This window comes from Rhinolophus sinicus, chromosome 2 (genome assembly GCF_057876585.1).
Source record: "Rhinolophus sinicus isolate RSI-liver-muscle chromosome 2, RSI-T2T, whole genome shotgun sequence".
Classification (NCBI taxonomy): domain Eukaryota; kingdom Metazoa; phylum Chordata; class Mammalia; order Chiroptera; family Rhinolophidae; genus Rhinolophus; species Rhinolophus sinicus.
In genome coordinates this window covers 91065788-91089718 of record NC_142502.1, presented here as the reverse complement: position 1 = coordinate 91089718, position 23931 = coordinate 91065788, and positions in this window count along the sequence as shown.

The window sequence follows — 23931 nt, the reverse complement described above, 5'->3', positions numbered from 1 at the left end:
GTAATAAAACCAATCTTGACCAGTGATTGTTATAGACTGTTATAGCAAGTGTCAATAATGGAGGAACATATTATATCCAAAGGACCAGGCAGCACTATAGCAGATAGACACATCATAAAATTTCTGTCTTTTTTCTATAAATTGGAAAATCTTCCCCTGATTCATATCAAGGATATTTCCAGGTCGTGCTGGCTTCTGTTCCACAGGAGAAAGGAACCAAAAAGCTTAAGTAAAGAGTAAAATTATAAAATGAAGTCTCTTAATGGAATTGTCAAAGTAATTTCTACTGGCTTGGATAGGTACGTTTCCATGCAGACAGAAAATTTACAGAACGGATAAAACACATTTCATAAATGATAATGATAGTTACGTTGATCCAGAAACTAGAAGCAGATAGTTACTAGAAATTAATTTCAATTAACTGAAGTGAAATTATAAACAATTGACTAGATTAGTTTGGAGCAATGTCCCTTTTCTGTCATTTTGGTTTAAATACATCTATGCTATGAAAACCAATTGAAGGGTTTTTCTCCTGTTGACTCAGATATTAGGCTTTCTGTGTATGCTTTTATGATCATGAGAATGAAATATGATAGAGCCATTTTTAGCTTGCCATTATCTCTGATGGATGCTATCGTCACACAATTGCTTGTACAACATATGTCAGAAATAAGTCACACCTGTCTAAACCAGCTATTTCATCAGTAGGCAAATCTGGTTCTCTTGGCTATATTCTGAATGTGAGTCTCAAAACGCTAAAAGGAAGTGAAGAACTAAAAAACAATGCAAATAAAAAACTTTGATTTGAAAAATGTACACGTAGGCCTATTACTCTTAGTGATTCAGCTCAGTCAGACTGTAACAAAAGTAATGATCCATATTTACTTTTGCATAATCAAAGGATGAAAAAATATCTTTTGTTTTAGTTTTTGGTTTCTGTTTTCATTTTTGTCCCCCCACCCCAGGGTTTTTATGTATCTTTTAACCCATTTTTCTAAAATCATTCATTTGCAATCCAGGAGAGCTTTGCTCTACCTAGGTGTAACTCTTTATCAGAGGAAAAATACAATGGAAATTGTCCAAAATCAAACAATTTCTTTTTTTCATTCCAGGTAGTGTTATTCTTGTATTGAAAACAGACTTGCTTAAAAACTTGAGCATTCATTTGACTTTGGAAAGCAATTGGTTTTCAATGATTTTTCTGGTTTTGTCCTATTCTCTTGTTCTGAAATTACTAGCAAGGAAAAAAAAAGCATGTAAGATTTTTGCATCTCTGCAGAACCTTAATCCAGCACTTCCTGCGTGACAGAGGTTCTCTAACTACTGTGCAGTTGACTGAAGAAATAAGTGAATGCATTATATTTTCAAACTATTTTATATGCAGCAGTTACGGTGATCTTCAAATGTTGTACATTTGCTAAAACACAAATTCGTCCTTTTTCAAGGCTTATGAGATCTACTCAAACTGACTCCTTTTCCTTTCTCTACCTCATCTGGGTCATTACCAAGTTCTAAAAACAGTGGTGGCTTTGCAATTATTGACCCAACTAAACTCTTTCCCAATACAGAGATTTTATAAATGCTGTTCTCTCAGCCTAGAAAACTCTTCTTTTCATTAAAAAAAAAAGAAAAAAAAAGAAAAAAAAAAGACTAAACACTTCAGATCCCAGCTTAACGTCCTCTCAGGGTGCTGTTCCCACCTTACCTGCCACGTTTCAATGCCTGCCACATTTTGAACTGTCAGATAGCCGTCCCTGCTATTATCTACCTCAGCATCCTGTTTATTTCATTCATGGCACATACAGCTTTTAACAATATTTTATCAACTGTGTTTTGTTGAGTTGTAGATTTATAGTTGAGTTGGACCTCAATTGTAATTTGTTTGTATTGTTTAGGTATCAGTAATGACCTCTAAAAAATGTACATTTTCTTACATAATCACAATGCCATCATCACAACTAATACAACTAACAATTTACAGCTTATTTGTTGAAATATATATATATATGTATATATATGTGCATGTATATATATATATATATATATACATGCACATATATATACATATATATATATATATTTTTTTTTAAAGTCTAAAGTTTGAATTAGCTTATAAATCTGTATCTATGTCTACAGTCTCTTTAAACTTAAATCAGTATCTCCCCTTTTTTTCACTGACTTATTACCATAACAGTATCAATGGTCCTGTATAATAGACCATATTCTGTAGCTGTTTTCTTGTGGCATCATTCATCTTGTTTTCCTACCCCATATATATCTCAAGAAGGGTTATTATCTCTAGGAGTTGGTTAGATTCAGGTTCCAATTTTGACAAGATTGCTCCGTAGAAGGTACCATGTGCTTCAAATTGCTTCACATCAAAAAGCACAAAATGATTAGTTATTATGACTTTCAAGCTAATAAGAAAATTGGATTGAAGAGTTGGCAGCCAGATTACTCTATTTAGATTTTTCCCATCAAACTTTTTGTTAAAGGTTTAATTGCTGGTGATTGTTACTAGAATCAATTGTTTCTTGTGGTATCAAAATGGGGATTTTTCTAATTCTATATTTACCCACAAATTAAGACCCTTCTGGTTTTGCTCTTGATGGTCATTTGGCCTTACTTGCTCATGTTATGCGGTCTGTGGGCCTTATTGTTATCTAGTTGTGTTGACAACATCATTCATGCAGTGGTGGTGTTTTTCTCCGATCTGTTATATGTGTGCGTGCGTGTTTGTGTGTGTGTGTTTCTTGCTTGTTTGTTTTCTTGTTTTTCTTGTGTGTTTTTTTAATTTCTCTGTGTAACCCTGTTTGGGTTTGGTTTTGGGAAGGGAACTTTGAGGAGACTAATAAAACAAACAAAAAAACAAAAAAAACAAAAAAACTGTTGCTGGATATAGGAATGGCGGCAGCGGGGTGCACTTTTTGAGTTCTCCTCCAGATCTTATCACAAACGGAACATATATAACCCATCAAAGGACTCCCTGCTCATCATGCAGAACAGCTAAGAGACTCGTGCAAGGATTACTTGAAGGTGGGCAAATTGGGCGAGCAGGAGAAGAACGAAGGGAGCATAGTGGAGACATGGCCTGTATCTGTGGCAGTGGAAATGCTGCTGGCATCCACAGCTGCAGAGACGCAGGGGATCCCAGGATGGAACAGGGAACACAAAAGCCAGGAGGTGGGCTCTTTCTCTGCATCCCACAGCTGATCTCTCCCATCAAGGGGGCAGTATATCCAGCATTTGAGGCAATAACCTCAGCTGAGACCTCCAGTTGGGCCTTAGGTCAGACAAAGGACATAAACTCCATACCTGGACGCCTCCTCCGGCTCTTCCAATCCTACACCTGCCCTTCCAGAGACTTAAATTGGCCCCTGAACTGAGGAGTAGTGTCAGATTACAGAGGAGCCTTAGTGCTCAGGCTCTGGAAAGACTGGCATGCAGCTCTGACCCAGGGAAGAGGCTGGGAAGAGTATGATTTTTGCTGGGCTAGGAGAGAAGAGACTCCTCCACCCCCTGCCACCACCTTTTCTGGTCTGCGGGAAGAGTGTGACACGGCTGGGCTGGGAGAGAGAAGACCCCTCCATCCCCAGCCCCCACCCTTTCTGGCCTGCCTAGGGCAGGGCAATTACAACTGCAGAGGCACTCCCAGGGATCAGCAGTAGGCGGCAGACGCAGCTCTGGGCTTTCAGCAGCTCAGAAATCTCCCGCCAGCCACACACACACACACACACACACACACACACACACACATAGAAGAATTGCCCTAAGACTCAGGGGAACTGGACACAGGGCTGGTGGTGCTACTCTCAGTGCGCATACGTGCAGGCAAGGGCAGAAACTGCACTGACTTTGTAGAAACTACCATCCAGACCCCTCAGCCCCACGCATCTATATCTGCAGTCCCAACGTCATTCTGGACACCAGGTGACCCGCTCTGCCTGCACAATACACGGAGGACTCTTTGGTACAGCAGAGGACAACCTGGAAATTTCTTGGTGGGCTTAAGCCAAGACTGGCGCTGCTTTTTGTTTTGTTTTGTTTTGTCTTCATATCTTTGATATCTTTGCCTGTGTTGAGTGGGGGTTGTCGGTTGTTTTCACATGTGAAGGTATTTGATTTTTTCTTTGATGTTGTTGTTGTTGTTGTGCTTGGTGATTTGCTTTGTTCTGAAATTGCCCTACCAAGGCCCAGCTTAAGAAGCACAGATTCAAAATAAAATACCCAGCAGCCAACTCCAGACCAAACCAGAGTACTACTAGGTTTGACCTACAAGTGACACACCCAGAGGGAATTCTCTACAGGCACAAGAGTCCATAGAGGCCAAACCACATTTAAGCGGTCAACCCTCATGCAGCGGAACACCCTACGGTGGGCAGAGCCAAGTCTCACAGCTAGTCAGCCTAGGAGTTAACCCCACCTACTCACAAGCGAAAATAAATTAAAGATCTTCTTTAACAGGACAATATACACAACACAAGAGTCACCTTTGGAGCACATGCAGAGGAGAAGAACGAAGTACTGCAAGTCAAATATAAAGGACACGTACTACATAAGATAACCCAGCAAGAACTAAGAACTCTAGGGGATCTACCTAATACATCGAAGCAAACACAGAGAATCAGCCAGAATGGGGAAACAAAGAAACATGTCCCAAATAAAAGAACAGAAGAAACCTCCAGAAATGGAACCAAATGAAACAGAGGTAACCAACCTATCAGACAGAGTTACCATTTGCAACAACATGGATGGACCTAGAGAACATTATGTTAAGTGAGATAAGTCAGACAGAGAAAGACAAATACCATATGATCTCACTTATATGTGGAATCTAAAGAAAAGAATAAGAAAATGAATTAATCAAAAACAGTTTTGGAGACATAGAGGAAAAACTGAGGGTTGCTAGATGGGCGGGGGTGTGGGGATAAGGGGGAAGGTAAGGGGATTAGAAAACAGTCAGTAACCACAAGATGGCCATAGGGTTTTGAAAATTAATTTGGGGAATGTAATCAATAATGTTTTAAGGATTTTGTAGGGTACCCGATGGACACTTGTCCCATTTGGGAGACCACCTCAGGGATGATGTAGATGCCTGATCACTGCACTGTACACCTGAAGCTGAAGGTGAACAATAATGAATGCCAACTATAATTATATATATATATATATATATATATATATATATATATATATATATATGTATGTATGTATATACTTACAAGAAGCGGAGTACAGCATTAGGAATAGAGACAGTGGAAATGTAATGGCTCTGTGTGCGATGTCAGAGGAATAGTGGATGGGGGAGGGGGGTTCACACAGTGTGAGGGATATAAATGATAAACGTCTAAGTATTACTTTGTCTTGTGCACCTGACATTAATAAAAAAATAAAATAAAATAAAAAAACCCAAAACCTTACTAGTACAAAAGGAAGCATGGCATATTAAAAAGAATAATAGGTAATAATAATAATAATGATATGAGCCAGATCTAGGCAAGGGCCTCAGCTGTGTGACATAGGGTAGATTTCTCAGTGTGGCACATAGTAATTGGTAGCTAATACCTTTGATGATTATAATATCAGTAATGCAGGCCCTTAATTCATAAGAGCAACTGCCCTCCAAAAGGAAGAGACTCAAACTGCTCTGATGGTGCACCTGGGAGCTCTCAGGGAAGCAGCAACACTAGGAGTGATTTGGAATAAAGGAGTCGTTATACAGATTAGGTGACTGCATGCTACTGCTGCCTGTGAGCCGGGAGCCATCCTGAAGTCGTGTTAGGTCAGCAGAGCTGGCCGCCGGGAAGAAAACCTGAATGCAGATATGAGAGAGTGACAACAAATGAATTCACAAGGACAAACTGGAACCTACGTTTTCTCTCATTAACCCTGACCTCGCGTCACAGACCTGTAGGAGTTGGTGCCCTTTGCCTTGGAGCTGCATGCACACCTCGCCCAGGACTCAGAGAAGTTGAGGTAGGAGATGTGGTGGGAGCTGAAGGAGCTGTTGGCCAGGTGCTGCTCCTCACCGACAAGGCGGGCCTGCAGATCACACGTGGGTGCTGCAGTGGCACCTGGTGACCTTCATAGATCTTCACAGTGTCATGGCTGCCACTTTGCTTCTGCTTTCCAAATCCAGTGCAAATTTCTCCTGGCCAAATCTGACCTGAAACCATGCTGGCAGGAGAATTCCGGGTAACAGTTTCAGCTCAGTTAACACAGAACCAACCACCCAAGATGGGAACATGCATTGCTGCGCAGCTGCAGAGCTGTCTCTTCTACCTTTCTCTAGTTTCCTGTCTCTCCTCACCCTGCCCCCACCTTACCCTGCCTCTTCACACTTTCATAAATCTCTGTAGAGTACTTACTATGTTCCAGGTACTATACTGGGTTCAGGGGGAAAATTTGTGAGATAAAACAGACGTGGTGCCTACAAAAAAAAAAAAAAAAAAAAAAAAAGACTGTTGCTGCAGTGATAACCTCTATGTCACCTCCACATTTTAAAGTCTTCTGTCACCATGCTTTCTATGTACATCTTCCAGCCTCTTATTTCTGCTTGCTTTTTTTCTCTTTTAAACATTTCTAGTCCAATAAGCAATTTAGTTTTCTAGTATTAAAGTGGAAGGGCAAAGATGATTTTGAATATATAAGTTGTAGTTAATTACACAGCTGTGTGTTGGGAGTTACAGAAAATCGTCTCTGTGAAAAACTACAGCATACTTCTCCAGTTTAAAAACTGTCCCTAATGTAATTTTAGTTTATGAAGGAACCCAGAATAAGTTCTGGTCTCAGACGGTCCCAAGGTATTTCTTAAAACCAACTCTGTCTTTTATTTATTTTCGCTGGAAACAGCACATTGCTCTTTTCCTGATAGTTCTTGGTAGTGTCAGAATGTCATCTAAATTTCCTTGGAACTTATTCGAGTTGTCAGGAAATGTTTTTAGCAATAAGATTTTTCATTTGTGGAATTAGATTTATAGTTCATTTGTACCTGGGTTGGGATCATTTGTATTGTTCAGGTCTCAGCCTTTTATCTTGTGAAAATATGTGTATCCCCACCCATGCACACCCTGTGCTATTCACTTTGGATGAGAACACTAATGATTTACAGCAGATACTAATGATAATAGCAGACCTTATCACCTCATTAATATTGACTTCTCTTCCTAGGGATTGATCACTGCACTTTAGGAATACATGTGTCTAAGTCAACCTCAGCACCCAATGTGTTAGGCTTAAAACTAGATGTGGTTGAGAACAGCAGGAAATATATATATGTATATATATATATATATATATACATATAGTGGATGGCGGGAGGGGGCTCACACAGTGTGAGGGATATAAATGATAAACGTCTAAGTATTACTTTGTCTTGTGCACCTGAAACTAATAAAAAAAGTCAAAAAAACAAACAAACAAACAAAAAAAAATTATATATATATATATATATATATATATATATATATTGTCCTGTATCCTAATAACAAACATCTAGGAATGTCTAGGTGTTCTGGGTACATGGTAGGTATTCAGTAAATAGCTGTTTCATTCTTTTTTAAAAAAATAAAAGTTAAGAGCAAGATAAGCACTAATTTATGATCTCCTTCATCCCTATAATGATGTGCTTAATAGAGCACAGATTTTGTCACCAGCTATGTTCAGGGTCAAACTGATATTTCAGTATGTTTATAAAGAAAAGCACTATGCTGCACTGTCTGAAATGAAGAGTGTTTTTGTGGGAAAGGTCTAGGACAACAATATCCATCTGACCCCTGGGACAAGCTCTTTGTACCCTAAACCTTCCTGACTCCCTTCTCTCCCCAAATTTCTGACTATATATTGACTTTCATAAATGAGAACCTAAGAGACAGAGGGGCACTGCAGTATGAGCTGATGGAAGATAGAAATATTTTTTCATTTATTTGGGTAGCCTAAGCGTCTACCAGTGATGATTAAGTGTCCAAGGAAAGAAAGAAGGAATCAGGCCGTTAAATTAGTTTATACATAGAAAAAGGTAAATAGAGCAAAAAATATGGAGTTAAAAAAAGAGACAAATTAAATGTACATAGTAAACTATGGTAAGAGAAAGAAGGGGTTTTCAACATGTGCTTGAATGAAGGGTGTATTGGAGAGAGTTATTTATAGCTGGACAGGAAAAAAAATCTAGCTTCAACTCTGGGAAAGCCTGAATGTCTGTCTTTTGACTGTTGGCCAAGCTAAGAGCAGTGGGTTTTATGATGTGCTATTTAAAGCCTAACACTCCCCTGGTGACCCCCAGGACAGTTTGTTTACACACACACACACACACACACACACACACACACACACACACTTTTTTAATAAATAAAAAATATATATTTTACCTGACATAACCAATTAGACAGTGCAGCTTGGCTAAGTGACTATAGGGCCATAAACACACCACTGGGAACTTTTGCCTTAAATTCAGAACTTTTGCATTGAACTTGCCCAAGTCAAAAGGCATCATGCTTCTCTTTGTGGTTCCACTAGGAGACAAAGCAGGTCTACATGGGATTAAGGACCCGAACTCTTTCTCTTCCTGCATCTTACCTTTGCTTTAAAATAAAAACCTTATGTGAGTATGTCTGTGAAGTCTCATGAGTGCTTTCAAATAAAGTAATGTGAAATCTTTGCAAACTGCATTCTTGGGAAAAGAACATGAGGTAGTGGGAAAAGAGGAAAACTGGGAGAAGTGGTAAATAATTTGGGAGTTTGAGAAAAGACGGCTTCAGGTTTAGCTATTGCAGTGCCTGTTTTGAATGGTCCATTGATTCACATTTGTTAAGCTCAGACGTGACTAAGAGCTATCACTGAAGCCCTGAGGAAGCACACATTAGCATCTCCTCTTTTTTATTAGTTTCTTCTTGGGTTGTGCTACCGAAAGGTAATAAACCAAGCCGTGCACATTGCTGACGTGTGTGGCTGAGAATTGCCCCAGAAAAGGAGCATGACACCAACGAGTTTTGGAAAAACAAAACAAGGATGGTGTAGCCCACGGTCAGTGAAAAAGATGCTGAGTGTGTTACCTTTCGTGACCCCTCATTGTTTTCCTTTTCCTCCAACTGAGGAGTTAGTCACAAAAGTTCTCTTCTTGTCTCTAAAAACCACTGAGAATTAGACTTGCGTCATTTGAATCAATAAGCAGATGGAATTCTGGTTTGAGAAATTTATTGTCATTTGGGTTTAGGTCTAATATCATGGGTCTCTTAACTTTCTGTTTCCAGGAAGAAAGAAATTAAATCTCTTTTAATTCTTCATGATTTATGCAGGCTGACCTGACTGGGGGAAAAAAAAAACCAACAGATTTAATGCCAGGCTATTAAGGTTTGAAATCAGGTAAACAGATATTTCACTGTGGGTTCACATTTCAGTGCTTTCAACTGTTTTTTTACGTCTTCAGCTGGACATGATTCGATATTACTCATCAATATTTGTAGCTAAGACATTACCTTTTCACACTTTCAAAGTAAATGCCATTATTTCCAAATGATCAACTGACAATCAAGTAAAAAGTAATTAGAATTCTCCTTTTGTCCTCTGAAGTTAATATCCAGTCAGATGAATAAATGATGAAGATAAAGCAAACGACAATACCCCTAAGGTTAAATAAACTACATAGAGGCATAAGAAAAAATAATTTAAAAAATATTTCATTCATTCACATTCTAATGAGTAAAATACATACATGCATATATATGTATATACATATATGTGTGTATGTGTGTATGTGTGTATGTATGTATGTATGTATGTATACATACACATATATTGGTTAGAGTGCGCAGAAGCATGCGAGTTTTGGGTCCTGGGCCGGGAACTAGCACCCTATCACTTCCACTGTGTTCTGTTGGCCAAACCAACTTACAGGGACAGTCCAGACTCAAGGGAGGGGATCTACACTCTGTCTCTTGATGTGAGAAACTGCACTATCACATTGCAAAGGGAATGGGATCATCATTGATTGAAGGATTGTGGTTATTTTTGCCACCTACCATACCAGGGAAAATTCAAATAAAAATTCAGTGACATGGGCATTACATTAAATTAATAGTTTAAGATCCGGTTCAACTTTCTATTGTCTACATAGAGTAAAACTTCTCTTTTCCACTTTTTCAAAATAAGTAAAAACTATTCACTTTCCAAAAAAAAAAAAAAAAAAAAAAAAAAGCATCTTTTGAAAGAAATTTTTTAGGATATAGGGTAACATTTTAATATGAATGAATTCAATTCTTAGAGCTTTACACAGAGCTCTAAAACATACGTGTTAATTTGCCTAGTATTTATTATGTAAGGATATCATTATTACAACCCTTTGTTCTAATTTTTCTATTATAATCCTGTAGTGTTTAAAATGTTTATTTCAAAAATTCCATTGCATATCCTCCAATTCTACTCCACTTTTAGCAGGTCTTGTGTCCTAATTTTCATCCCAGGAAACACCATTCTTATATGAATCACTTATCTTGAAATGTATCTGGATGTTTATGCATGTTAACTGGACTTAGTTAACAAAAGCATGGAGTGAAGTTTAAGTTTGACTTAGAAGATAAGAAGTTCCCGTGTTCAGATCAGCAGAGAATACAGAAATTTGATAGGTTAATAGGTATCCAGTAGATTGATTAATGACTGTAAAGCAGATGTAAATGTTGGGAAATATTTAACAGTAAACAGCAATATCTCACTCCTCTTGGGAGAATTTTGGCAGGCCCAGAGAAGGCTGTACCTGAAGAGTTACCAAAAATGCAGTCCTCAGAACAGAGACATGACCTAGGGCAGTATCTGGGTGATCAGTACCTGGGAGATGGAGAAGGGACATCAGAGGTCATGGGGAACTGTATTGAGAGAAACTGTACACCGCAGCACTGTGCTGACAGCCTCCCTCCCTACATTGACAATAGAACTGCAGCGCAAAGTGAAATCCCACAGCCGGCAGGTGATAATGGAGGTGATAGGTGAGAAGGTTACTTCAGTCAGCATTTCTGGGGGAAACCTCTGTTCTCTTTTTGGATGTCTCTAGTAATTATGGACTGTGTGACTTGTTGAGCACTTAAATTTGCCATTTACTAACTGTGTGATGTTGACAAGTTACTTAACCTCATTGTTTCCCAGGTTCCCCTTGGATAAAATGAGAATACAAATAAGGTACTAGTAAGTATCAACCTCAAATGATTCTTGTGACAATGAAATGAACTGCTGTAGGTATTTTCTTTTGTTATCTATCACCAGGTAACAAATCACCCTGAAACTTAGTGGCTTAAAATAATGAAAGCAGTTATTTTGGGCAGAAATCTGCAATTTGTGCATAGATAGATTATCCACGGTGCTCTCATCATCTCCTGGGAGGCTAAAAGGCTGGAGACAAGAAGTCTCTTTCACATGTCTGGCAGTTAACGCAGTGCCAGCTAAGACCTCGGATGGCCTAGAACATGTACATGTGACCTCTCGACGGGGCCTGGGCTTCCTCGCAACATAAAAGCTGAGATCTCAGTGTAAGTGTCCCAGAGAGAGAGCCAGCCAGGCAGAAGGGAAATTGCCTTTTATCACTTAGAGTATAAGTCACACCGTCACTTCTACTGCGCTCTATTCATTCAGGCACTCACAGAGGCCCATCCAATTTCAGCAAAAGCAGAAACAGTCTCCACTCTTGATGGAGGGGTGTCAAATTTCTAGATGAACAAGTGAGAGCAGGGATACTGGTGGGGTCATTTGTGGAAAAGACAGTCTGCTATAATTATATACCCAGCACTGTACTAGGCAACATGAGGAAGACAGAGTTGTAAGTATTTAAGGATGAAGAGTTCCTGGCAGCTAATAAGTATGATAAAGGTTAGTTGCTCTTCTTATTAACATCTTTATCATCATTAGTTTTACAGAGACTTATAGTATTAGTTATAAAGGCCTGTTATGTTTTTGTATGCAATTTTTTAATGGATTCAGTAAATGTCCATTGAGCCTCTATTACAGTATACAGAGAACTATCTTGTTTTGTGAGGTTTAGCTAGATTTATAGGACCTTAAACTTCTCCTCGCAAACTCTTAGAATTCATTCAAATCTCCAAGATATCCTATACAAATATTAAGTAAGAAAATAGAAACTAAAGAAGTAACTTGCTATCTACTACCGTCTGTCCCTGAAAATAAGACCTAGTTGGACAGTCAGCTCTAATGTGTCTTTTGGAGCAAAAATTAATATAAGATCCGGTGTTATTTTACTATAATATAAAACTGGGTCTATAATATAATATATAATATAATACTGGGTCTTATATTAATTTTTGCTCCAAAAGACACGTTAGAGCTGACTGTCCAACTAGGTCTTATTTTCAGGGACAGACGGTAGTACTAGAATGTATGTTTCAAGAATAAATGTGCCGACTATCCTAACATCATAACCTAGTACTTGAAAGAGAAGACAGCGAGCACTCCATAAATAGTTGTCATGGCTAATGCTTCCCATCTCTCAAGCAGTAGACTTGGGGATTTATAGGTGAATGGATTTATGATGTTGATCCTTGTGCTAACTCAGTATCAGAATCATCCAGATAAAAGAACAGTCAGAGGATGGTTTAGCAAGTATGTCTTCAGGATGCCTGGGGCCTAGTGCGGGGCAAACACAAAGGGATACCTGGGAATTGGCCTTTAATATAACTGTCTTTGAAAGAGGCAACAATATATAGTGGGGTAAAGACTGTCTATTCAATAAATGGTGTTGGGAAAACTGGACAGATACATACCAAAAAATGGAACTGGACCACCTCCTTACACCATATACAAGAATAAACTCAAAATGGATTAAAGACTTAAATGTAAGACCTGAAACCATTAAAACTCCTAGAAGAAAAGATAGGTAGTAAACTCTCTGCCATTGCTCTTAGTAGTATTTGTTCTGATCTATCTCCTTGGGCAAGGGAAACAAAAATAGGACTACATCAAACTAAAAAATGTTTGCACAGCAATGGAAACTTCCAACAAAACAAAGGCATCCTACTGAATTGGGAGAAGATATTCACCAATGATACATCTGATAAGGGGTTACTATTTCCAAAATGTATAAAGAACGAATACAACTCAACACCAAACAATCCAATTAAAAAATGGGCAGAGGACCTGAATAGTCATTTCTCCAAAGAGGATATACACATGGCCAATAGACATATGAAAAGATGCTTAACATCACAAATTATTAATATCATAGAAATACAAATTAAAACCACAATGAAATATGACCTCACATCTGTCAGAATGGCTATCTGTAAATCAATGAACAACAAGTGTTGGGAGGATTTGGAGAAAAGGGAAACCTTGTGCACTGTTGGTGAGATTGAAAATTGGTGCAGCCATTATAGAAAACAGTATGGAGGTTCCTCAAAACATTAAAAATAGAACTTCCTTATGACCCAGCAACTCCCATTTATCTGAAGAAATACAAAACACTAATTAAAAGATATATGCATCCCTATGTTCACTGCAGTATTTTATACAATAGCCAAGATATGGAAGCAACCCAAGTGCCCATCAATACATGACTGGATAAAGAAGTGGTACATATATCCAATGGAATATTACTGGGCCATAAAACTAAATGAAATCTTACCATTTGCAACAACATGGTTGGACCTAGAGAGCATTATGCTAAGTGAAATAAGTCAGACTGAGAAAGATAAATACCATATGATCTCTCTTATATGTGGAATCTAAAGAACAAAATAAAGAAACAAAACAGAAATAGACTCATAGATACAGAAAACAAACTGATGGTTGCCATAGGGGAGGGGGATTGGATAGCTGGGTGAGAAAGGTGAAGGGATTAAGTACAAATTGGTAGTTATGAAATAGTCACAGGGATGTAAAGCACAGCATAGAGAAAATAGTCAGTAATGTTGTAACAACTATGCATGGTGCCAGGTGGGTACTAGACTAATTAGAGGGATATCTGCATAAATTATATAATATCTAACCACTATGATATACACCTAAAAGTAATATAAAATAATACTGAATGTCAACTGTAACTGGAAAAAAAAAACACTTTAAAAAATATATCTGTCTTTGAAGTTAGGTTTACTACTAGGCTAGATTTTATATTTGTATCTGGCTAGCAAGTAGGCATCCAGTTAAAGTTGGGAGAGTTTAAGAAATTATGAAAATAAAACAAAAACTAAAAAGAAAAAACTGAAAAGGATGGAAGGGATTTACTGTTTTTCAGATCCTGCAAAAATTAATTCACTCTATGTAGGTCTTATTTTTGGCATGTTAATGCTCAAATATGTATACCTCCAACTTGGATATGTTGCAGCTTAATATATCTCTTGCCATTGAAGACACTGTGTCCTGTTGTGAGGCTTGGTTATGCCCAGTTCTGATGGAACACTCCTATCAAACTCTTTCTTCTGCCTTCTTGGAGATAGCAGACAAAATGTTTCTTTTTTTGTTTTTCTACAGCCACTTCTAAATCTAGAGCTAGAAAATCTATTCTTTATTAATTCTAGGGAAGTGTTCAGATGAGGTTTATAGCAGAATCTTGCCATAAGCTTAGAAATTTTACAACAAAACCTTGAATGAGAAAAAATATTATCAATATCAAACTACCATATTAAAAACCTCCCATTTATCCCAAGCTTTATCCTAACTCTCCAACCGGGCTTTCTCAGAAGAATAAATAATTTTCTTTCTACTCTTTGGATGATATCTGTGTTACCTTCTGGCATTACTTCTATTCAATTCATCCTCTCCTTTCCTCCATCAAGGTCTTTATTCATCCCTTTTCACCAGTCAAGGTGTGAAATTAATTGGATTAGAAAACTGACACTCAGATTCTGTGCTTCTCTTTAAACTCCCCAGTAGAACCCAATTCTCAGGAAGAGGCTTTAGCAAGTGAGGTTTTTACAAACAAATAAATAGCTACCCCTTCTAAGATCTGTACAACTCACTCAAACTACTGACTTTGAGTGTTTTCTTTAACAAAATAAGGATAATAATATTTACCTAAAATAAATCACAGAAACTATTTGGAAACAAAGAAAGTATTATATGTAAAGGTTATTTTCAAATTGCAACTGTATTAGTATAAATTTAAAACTTAAAATAAGAACTTGAAAATACAGTGTTAAGAAAAATATATGTTAGTGAAATTGAATTATAAAACCAAGAGGGATTTCAAAATTAATCTAATGTTTGTGTGCTGTGCTCAGATAGGAGCAGTTATGCATATGTCAGGAGAAATTTTCCTTTAACAAAAGTAGATACTTTTGTCCAGGGACTAACTCAATTTTCATCATCCAGTTGTTTTTGAGCAGTAAGCCTGTTTCATTTTCTAGTTTAGAGCTATAAAAAAAGTAAAGACAAAGATTGCCTGTGACATTAGAAGCAACAACAACAACAACAAAATCTTAACTAGAATAAGAGACAAGGAATTATAGTGAATGTTCCTACCTCAGAGTCCTGAGATTTGGGTTGGATTTATTAAGGTTTGGGGAAGAAAAATAAGGGGAAAAAATTGTTCAGAGCTGACATAATTCCAAACTGTAATGACTATATCTTCTAGACAAAAACATTTCCTATTTTTTAACATATTCCAAATCCTCTATATTGAGGTTTTCAACGTAAGGCTTTAAAAAACTCTGATTTTATCAGTCAAAATTGAGTCAGGGAAGCAGATCCACTATGAATGTTATGGGATTAAGGGATGTATTACAGTAAGTAGACAATACACCATTCTAGGAGGAGATAGTGATGTGAAAGTCCCCAGCATTCCAACAGAATTGGAACAGATTATAAAAGAAAAGGCCATACTCACCAGCATTACTAAAGCACTGGTTTGAGTGGACAGTTTGGAGCTTGAAGGGAAATGCTGGAAAGCCAAATATTTTCTGCCTGCACAGTGGTACCAATGACAAGGAAACTTGTGGAGAGGCCTATGGGAAGCTGTTATCAGTATGTGGCTACTGCTTCTGTGGGTATTTTGCGGAGCATCTGAGCAAGGGCCTGGGGCTGCAATTCGCAAAGCACATATAAAAAAAGATAAGGCCAAGGCCAGGGTGTGACTAATTTGGTGAGTAAAGACACAGTGAACACTTTTAGATTAAGACGGTGTATTACTTACATAGACAGTAAAAGGAAGAATAGCCAAAAGCACCAGCTCCCTCATCCCCACACACCAACAAGGACAGTGCTGAAACAAAAGGAGCCACACGACTACCATGCCAGTTGTGGGATACATCACTGCTGAGGAGCCAATTTTAGACTACGGCTGAGAGGTTTTAGTCTGCAGCACTCTTCTGATGGGTTAGGGCAGAAAGCCCCATCCCTCCTCAGAACCTGCAAGGTCATGAGAAACTGTCTCATGACAGCCTTCCCGGGGGATAAAGAGAGATGACTGCGAGATGAACTCAGGATTGCTCTTTGCAGCCCCCCATCCTCTCATATTCGGGGAACATTATAAAATATTCTTTCAAGATTCAGTTGAGCTGTGGGTCAAGCCTTTCCTTGATTTTTTCGTAACCTCACAGATTGCCTACCTTCCAAGTCATCTGGGAATCGTGCTTGGGTCCTAAGGACAGGGATCTATAGTGAAAATGCTGTTTCCTCTGACATCTCTATAAGACACAAGAATAAAGGGCAAACCTACTTTGTGAAGCTTTGATAAAATAAATGAGGATGGCACTCCATAAAGCTAGCATCAAGAGTGGATAGAGAAAATGGTGAAACCTAGAGTCAGACAGAGGGCATGTAGTCCACCAAAAGTTACTCCCTGGAGACTTTCTGATCTAACGTGGAGGGATGCTAGCACTGCCAAAGCCTTCCTCAATTGTGATGCTCAAGATAAGGAAAATAATAGTGTTTTATTGTTATTATTTTGTGGCTTTTGTCTCCTCAGACAGGTGTGATATAGGAATTACCCATGCTTTTCTTTTTCTGAAAGAATAGATTAGGATTTAGAAATGTTAAACATTGAAAGTAGCGCTTGAAAGCCTAAGTAGACATTTTTATTCAATGTTTACATTGACCATGCAAGTTTATGATTATTAATGAGTGGATACAAATGAAGGGCATAGTTGGTGAGCACGGGTACGATATGTAAATATGTACCTGTGATGTAAGTAGGTGCCAACATATCCCTTTCATTGGAACAACAAGCTGTGAAGATTAAATAAGCACAAATTTTAGGGTTCAAACCAAATACAGGTAATTGTCTCAAAGTTAATCAGCTTGAATTTTAACACAGAGCTCAACTCTAAAAGAATTTTAGGCATTAGCAAATGGATTTTGTAGTAACAGCTTTAGCACCTCCGAACCAGTTATGCAACCACTTCTGCTTAAGAATGGTCTTATTTACTACAACTACCATCCCACTCCTTCTGCTGAAGGCTGAACATACAACTGGCAGATGCCCAGACCATACACTAAAGTAAGGCTCTGACCTATAATCTGCAGCAACCAGTTCAGGAAACCAAACCACACCCTCGGTACATTCGACTCCAATGGTCAGTACTTGATCAATTACTGACAGCTTCCCTAATTTGGCCCCCGACTTCCAACTTAACAACCAACAAGAGAAAACCAAATATAGTCCACTAATGAATCCCAGGATGCCTCGCTGAGTTAGTCTGCCTCCAGCTTCCTCATGTTAACAGCCCTCCAAGCAGGGACTCCTGAAGCTTTCTCTTTTGCCCCTATATAGCATTTACACTTCTCTGCCTGCCTTTGAATCTCTGCTAAAACCAAGTGACCCTGCTTGACTGACTCCCTTGCTGTCGCAAGTTCTGAATAAACAGCCTTTACTTATTTTCATTTGAGCAGTCTTTGTTTATTTCCACAATGCATAAATATACGTACTTCGTGTGGACAGTTTAAGTAATTAAAGACAAGTGAATGATTTTGAAATAAATAATTAGCATGTTTAGGACCTTTATTTAGAGGTGAGTGGATTTGGAGAAAGAAAAACAGAATTCCTGAAACACCCAATAATAATATTTATAAGCCACTATTGATGAAGTGGTGACCATATTCCAACTCCTATGCTAGATGTACCCTGTGTTAAATGTCATTTAATCATTTTAAAAGTTCTAAAGAGTAGCTATTACAGATGAAGGAATCAAGGCCCAGAGAGTTTAATTTCCTTGCCCAAATCTAGTAGTCAATGGAAATGGATTTCAAACCCAGATGCATCACTGTCCCCAGCCTGACCTTTCCCCCCAGGATGACACAACTTATAGCGGTCCGGACATAATGCTGGCTTCTTTAATAGTCACCATCTATTTGAGAAACCAATATTAGTTGTTTACTAAACCCTTCACTTGGTTCCTGTATAGTTCTCAGCTCAAGAAGTCAACTAATAAAGGTAAAAACAACCTTGTCTTCGTCTTTACAAGCTCCTATGATAGGTAAAGGAGGTAGAACGAAACAAAACATATGACAAATATACTTGTTCAGAGGATCACAGTTTATTAAATCAATCAGATCCAGATGTTGTAGTTGAGCTTGTGAGTTTTGACAATAGTAGGAGTAAAAGAGTGAGGCTAATGGGATAAACTCAGATCACAAACATGGAAGGAAGGAGGAGCAGTTCTTACCCGTGTCATCATTAAACGCCTTAGTAAATAAATTTAAATGTGATATTCTTTTCTCCTCTGGAAGTCAGTTTATCTGTCTCTGGCAATGGTTTTCCTAATATACAAGTCCTCATAGCAATGCTGGCTTGTGAAATCCCCCATCCAGGAGCCTCTCTATTAATTGTAAAAAGAGTGTTAGGCAAAGTGTTAAAGAAACCAAGCGTCTAGTCCAGTGGTTCTCAACTCATATTTTTAGGCTGAACCCTCTACCAAGTAAATTAGAATCTCTGGAAAGAGATCCAAGCAACAGTAATTTCAAAGTTTCCCGGGTGATAACAATGTGCATTCAAGTTGAAAACTGTTGTTCTAGATCAGGGTTTCTCAAACTCAGCACTACCGACACTTCAGGGCAGATATCTTTTTGTTGTGGTGGACTGTCCTATACATTGCAGAATGTTTATCAGCATCCCTGAACTCTACACGAGTTGTCAGTAGCACTCCCACCCCCAGTTGTGACAACCAAAAATGTCTTCAGACATTGCCAGTGTTCCCTGGGTTGCAAAACTGCCCCTGGTGGAGAACCACTGCTCTAGACTAAGATCTTTTGAAGGAACTCAAATCTCATACTATGGAGTAGGTCTCAGAGAGAGCTTACATCAACGTTACCCACAGGGTTTGTTCAGACTTAGATGAACAGACTCCACTCCCAAAGTTTCTGATTTAATTGGTCTGGATGTGGCTCAATTATCTGATAGTACCTTAGACCAATAATTATGTTTTTTAAAATATGTTTATCTGTTTCATTCCCAACCTCAAAATTCTAGTATTGCTGGGTCTCACTCCCCCCCTCCCCCTAGTTATTTCAAAAAGTCCCCAAATCATGTTTAAAGGTGCCCACAAAAGATATTTCTTCTCCTACTTTGGTGGCCAAGGTGCTCTCCCTTGTTACCCCATGTCTGATATGTGATGTCCCCCCACTTCTATTTCACTATACATGACTACTTATGCAGCTTTCATAGTTATTCTAAGAATAGTAAAGATTACCCTTTACCCTGCTCGTGCTGCAGCCAGTTATATTGTCCAAAAGTTGCAAGTAGCTTCCGCTCACGTAGTGTTACTACTTTCCCTTCATGAGGCCTTGATATGGCTCCCTAAGGAAAAGGGTGGGACAGAGAAAATTATGGTCAGTACCCCAAAAAATTTTGTCCTGCAGCCAGCTCATGATTTTTTGGACAAAGTTGATATTCCTAATTCTTTCTCTTCCTTTAATTTATAGTCATTTCTGTGAAACTCCTCATTTCTCAGAAGGCTGGAAGATCCATTCTATTTATCTCCTTGATTTTGTTTTGTACAAGAGCTTTGGTTCTCAACTTGAACAACATTGCAGAAAAAAGGGAGAAATGGAAGATAGGGAGGTCAAAGCAGCCTCTTAAGCACTCACTTTTGGTTGTATACAAAGCACTATTGTTCTCTGAATGGTTTCTATCCATTTTGGTATTCTATAAGTATTTGTTTCTTGCTGAATGAACTATTGTTGCTCTTCTCTGCCCAAATAAAATAAACTTTCAGTCTTAAACAAAATAGAATTCCATCAGTTAGCACCATTTCTGAGTGATTTAGTCTGAGGATGCCACTCCCTTTGATTTAAGTGGATAGTCTGGCACATGGTTGTGAGAGATTCTTAGCAAAGACGCTTCGAGATATTGAACATACTCATGTTGAATGTGTGATTTGTTTCCCTAAAAATATATACATTTTAAGTTCTAGGAAGAGATTGTATACCAGGTTTGTCTGTCTGTTCTTATTTATTAAAGTCATCATGGGCCAGCTAATTTTCCAGTCAACGAAGTTCGTACATTTACTTACCACACCAAACCATGAATTAAATACTATTACTACCCTTGCTTTATAGGTAATGAAATGAGTTCCAAAGAAAGAGTTGTGAATTATTTGCCAGAAATTACATAGCTAGGCAGTGACGAGAGAAACTTTCTCTTTCCACAGGGCAGATGGCGTAGTTGGGGAAATTTCTCAGAAAGCTCCAGAACAAGCTGAATGCTCGGAAACCATGAAAGTTCCTGAAGACAAAAGCTTTTGTCCCTCAGTTAGGGTTGTGGGGAAGGGGGAATGGTGGGGGAATTCAGATAAGGGCAGAGGATATTTTTCCCCCACGTGAATATTATCCTTCAGCTTCCTACTGGTAACTACATTTACAAAAAAAAAACTAGGTGAATGCTGAATTACCTTTACTATTCAGAATATGGTTATTTGTGTGTGAGAGAAAGGGGCGGGACGTGGCTGGACAGAGGGAAGGCTGAGGACTCTGCCTTCCCCAATTCCCAGCACTGTATTTTCACAGGGAAAGTAAAGAGTTCAGATACATCCCTGGCAGAAAAGCACATTTTTCCCCATTAAAAATGAGAAAATATTATTTATGCTTAACACAGTGGCAATGTTTCCTCACAGATAAGTGTTTCTGTATGAAGAATGTGCATTGCTTTTCAAAGGCACTAATGAGGCAGGTTTTGGGCTCATAGATTCAGGACAGGAAAAGAACTTTTTCCCAGGCTGATATTTGAGTTTCCACGGACTGTTTTCTCTTTCTTTCTCTTCCTTATTAGCATGCAGGTGTTCACAGAGATATTTCATTTAAACCTACTTAAAATTTTGAGTAGAATTATTCAGGGCATCTATCTCCACAGATGTCTCTTTTGTAACCTTGTTTTTCAGAAGAACATTTTTTTATATGTATAATTTTGTGCTGAACAGACTTTTTGGTCCATTCAGAGGCTAGTAAGCTTTTGGGAGTACAAAAATTGAACAGCCTGCTCCTGGCTGACCTAGTGAAGCAAACATTTAATAATTATTACCCCAATAATAGAGACATGTACTTGAACAAGAAACAGATATTTGTCCTCTCATTGAAACTGAATAGCTATTGGTAGATATGAGAGTCTCCCCCCACCTTCAGGGAGCTTATTTTTCTACCACAGTCAACATAGTGGAGTGGGGGAGTTTATAAAATCCTAATAAATACCATATCTCAGGTACTTAAAGATTATTGTGTTCTGTGCTTGCCTCTCTATCTGTGTTGTTTGATTTAATGCTGACCTTTGTACCTTGGAATTACAATAAGTCACTATTGCAGTTTCCATTTTACACCTGGGAAACTGAGGCTCATGTCACTTACTCAGTGTCACAGGTTCCTTACTTGGACAATCTTCTAGCAACTGGATGTAGAGATTTCTTCACCTTGAATTCATGGACCTCCAAGCAATCCATAGAAAGAATAGTAGTTCAATAAAATTGGTCTTGTTTGTAATCCTATATTCAGAGGATGCCCAAAACGTATACACATTTTAAGAAAGGAAAAAAATAAACTGTGTTAACATTGTAATGCTCAATATATACCAAGAACAAAAGATGAATACAAGTCATGTTTGACTTCTGCAATTATGAGGTACCCAAAGTGGTTACCATCAGTGTAATTTTAATAGTTTTTGCCCTTCTTAAAATGTGTATACATTTTTTGGCACCTTCTGTACATTATTGTATGCATTTACAAACACATTAGTCTGTAGCAGTGGTCACAGGCTTCAGCAAACTGACACAGTGGTCCATGGCACCAGAATTAAGAACCCCTGATGGTCATCTGATTTTTATCAGTGTCTCCTCCCTGGAGAATATCAGTGAACTTGTTAAGTTTGGGGACTATGACCCACTCTAAAGAGGCTTTCTTATGTTATGTATAAGACAGGTAATATTTAAAGGTCAGTATGATTTCTATATGTGATATCAATAGTTGCTTGAAGTCCTGATTTAATGTGTACAACAGTATATTCAATTAAAATAGCAATGATTCTATTTTGTCCCAAAGTATCACAAAACTTGAACAACTTCATATCCTTTTCGTTATTCAGTGTTCCAAAAACCAACAGGAAGCTTACAGCTAGTATACTTTTAATATCTCACCACCGATTACTTGAATGTGATAATATAGTATGAGAGAAATGCTTTTGAAAGTTTCCATTCAATATTTCATAGTCAAAGTCAAAGGTGTATATCGTGGTGTGCAGACAAATACACAGTGTCAGAGGATAGAGAGTGACGAAGGAGAAAGGACGGATTACTCTATTATTATGTTGGTGCAAAAGTAATTGCGGTTTAAAAGGCTAAAAAAAATTTGCAAAAACCGCAATTACTTTTGCACCAACATAATAGATTCAGTGGTGAGGAAGGGCCTCTTTGACAACATGTCATGGATGTAATGGTGCCCCTCTGACACAGACTGAAGAGGACAACATATTCTCTTCTGATTGAGAAGAACGACAGATGCAGATACCCGGGAGGAGTTGCATCAGACAAAGCAGGATATGTCACAACTCCGAGGTAGGAGCATGACAGATGCATTTGAGGAGTAACAAAGCGGCATTTGCGGACAATGAGAGGACAAGGTAGAGCGTGGCTGGAATGACATCAGAGGAGTAGCCTGGACCAGATCTTATAAAGCTTGCAAGTCCTGGTAAGGACATTAAATTTTATTTTGATAGGGATGGGAAGTGTTGGAAGATTCTGAGTAGAGGAGAAATAATAATAATAATAAAAGACCTGTTTTGAAAGTATCTTTGTGGCTTTAGGAAAAAATGAAAAAAGCTTATTTTTTCTGCACATTTTAGGCTCATAGCTAAAACTGAGTATATACTTTTTGTCCCCCTCCCCCACAAACAACCTTCCCCACTATGGACATACCATTCCACAGTGTTGCGTTCATCCTTGTGCATTTTTTATGAAGAAAAGAAATTAGGGAGATAAGGCTAGAAGCAGAGAGGCTATTTAGGAGGCTATTTTTCTAGTCTCGTCAAGAAAGGCTGATGGCTTGAATGAGGAGCTTGGTAAAGGCAGGGAGAAGTTTTGTATTTGAAATGCCTACTAACTGGAATGTTAAAAACACTAACAGAGCACCAAGGAGAGAGAAATTAATTCCATTACATGTTAAGTGGTGTTCATTTCCCTCCTCAATTTTCCCAATACTCTTCAATTTTTACTCTGTTGGATATCATTTTAACAAGATCAGAGCTTCTGACTGGCTTCTTTGGAACCAAATTGCTTAAGGTAGAATATATTAAACTGCTCATTATAAATTCAATTTTTCATTTTTGAGTAAATATTTATTAAGCCCAACTTAGATTCAAAAAGCTGTTTTGACAATTTAGGTTCCGTTTCAGTGACAGGCCTGAAATGCTAATATTTATCCTCAGCTATTTATTAAATGGAAGCACTGCATTTGCTTGGACAAGCTCTAAGCCTCTAGGTGGGCAAGGGAGTTTGTGTTTCGGGAAGAAATGGCCACAATGAA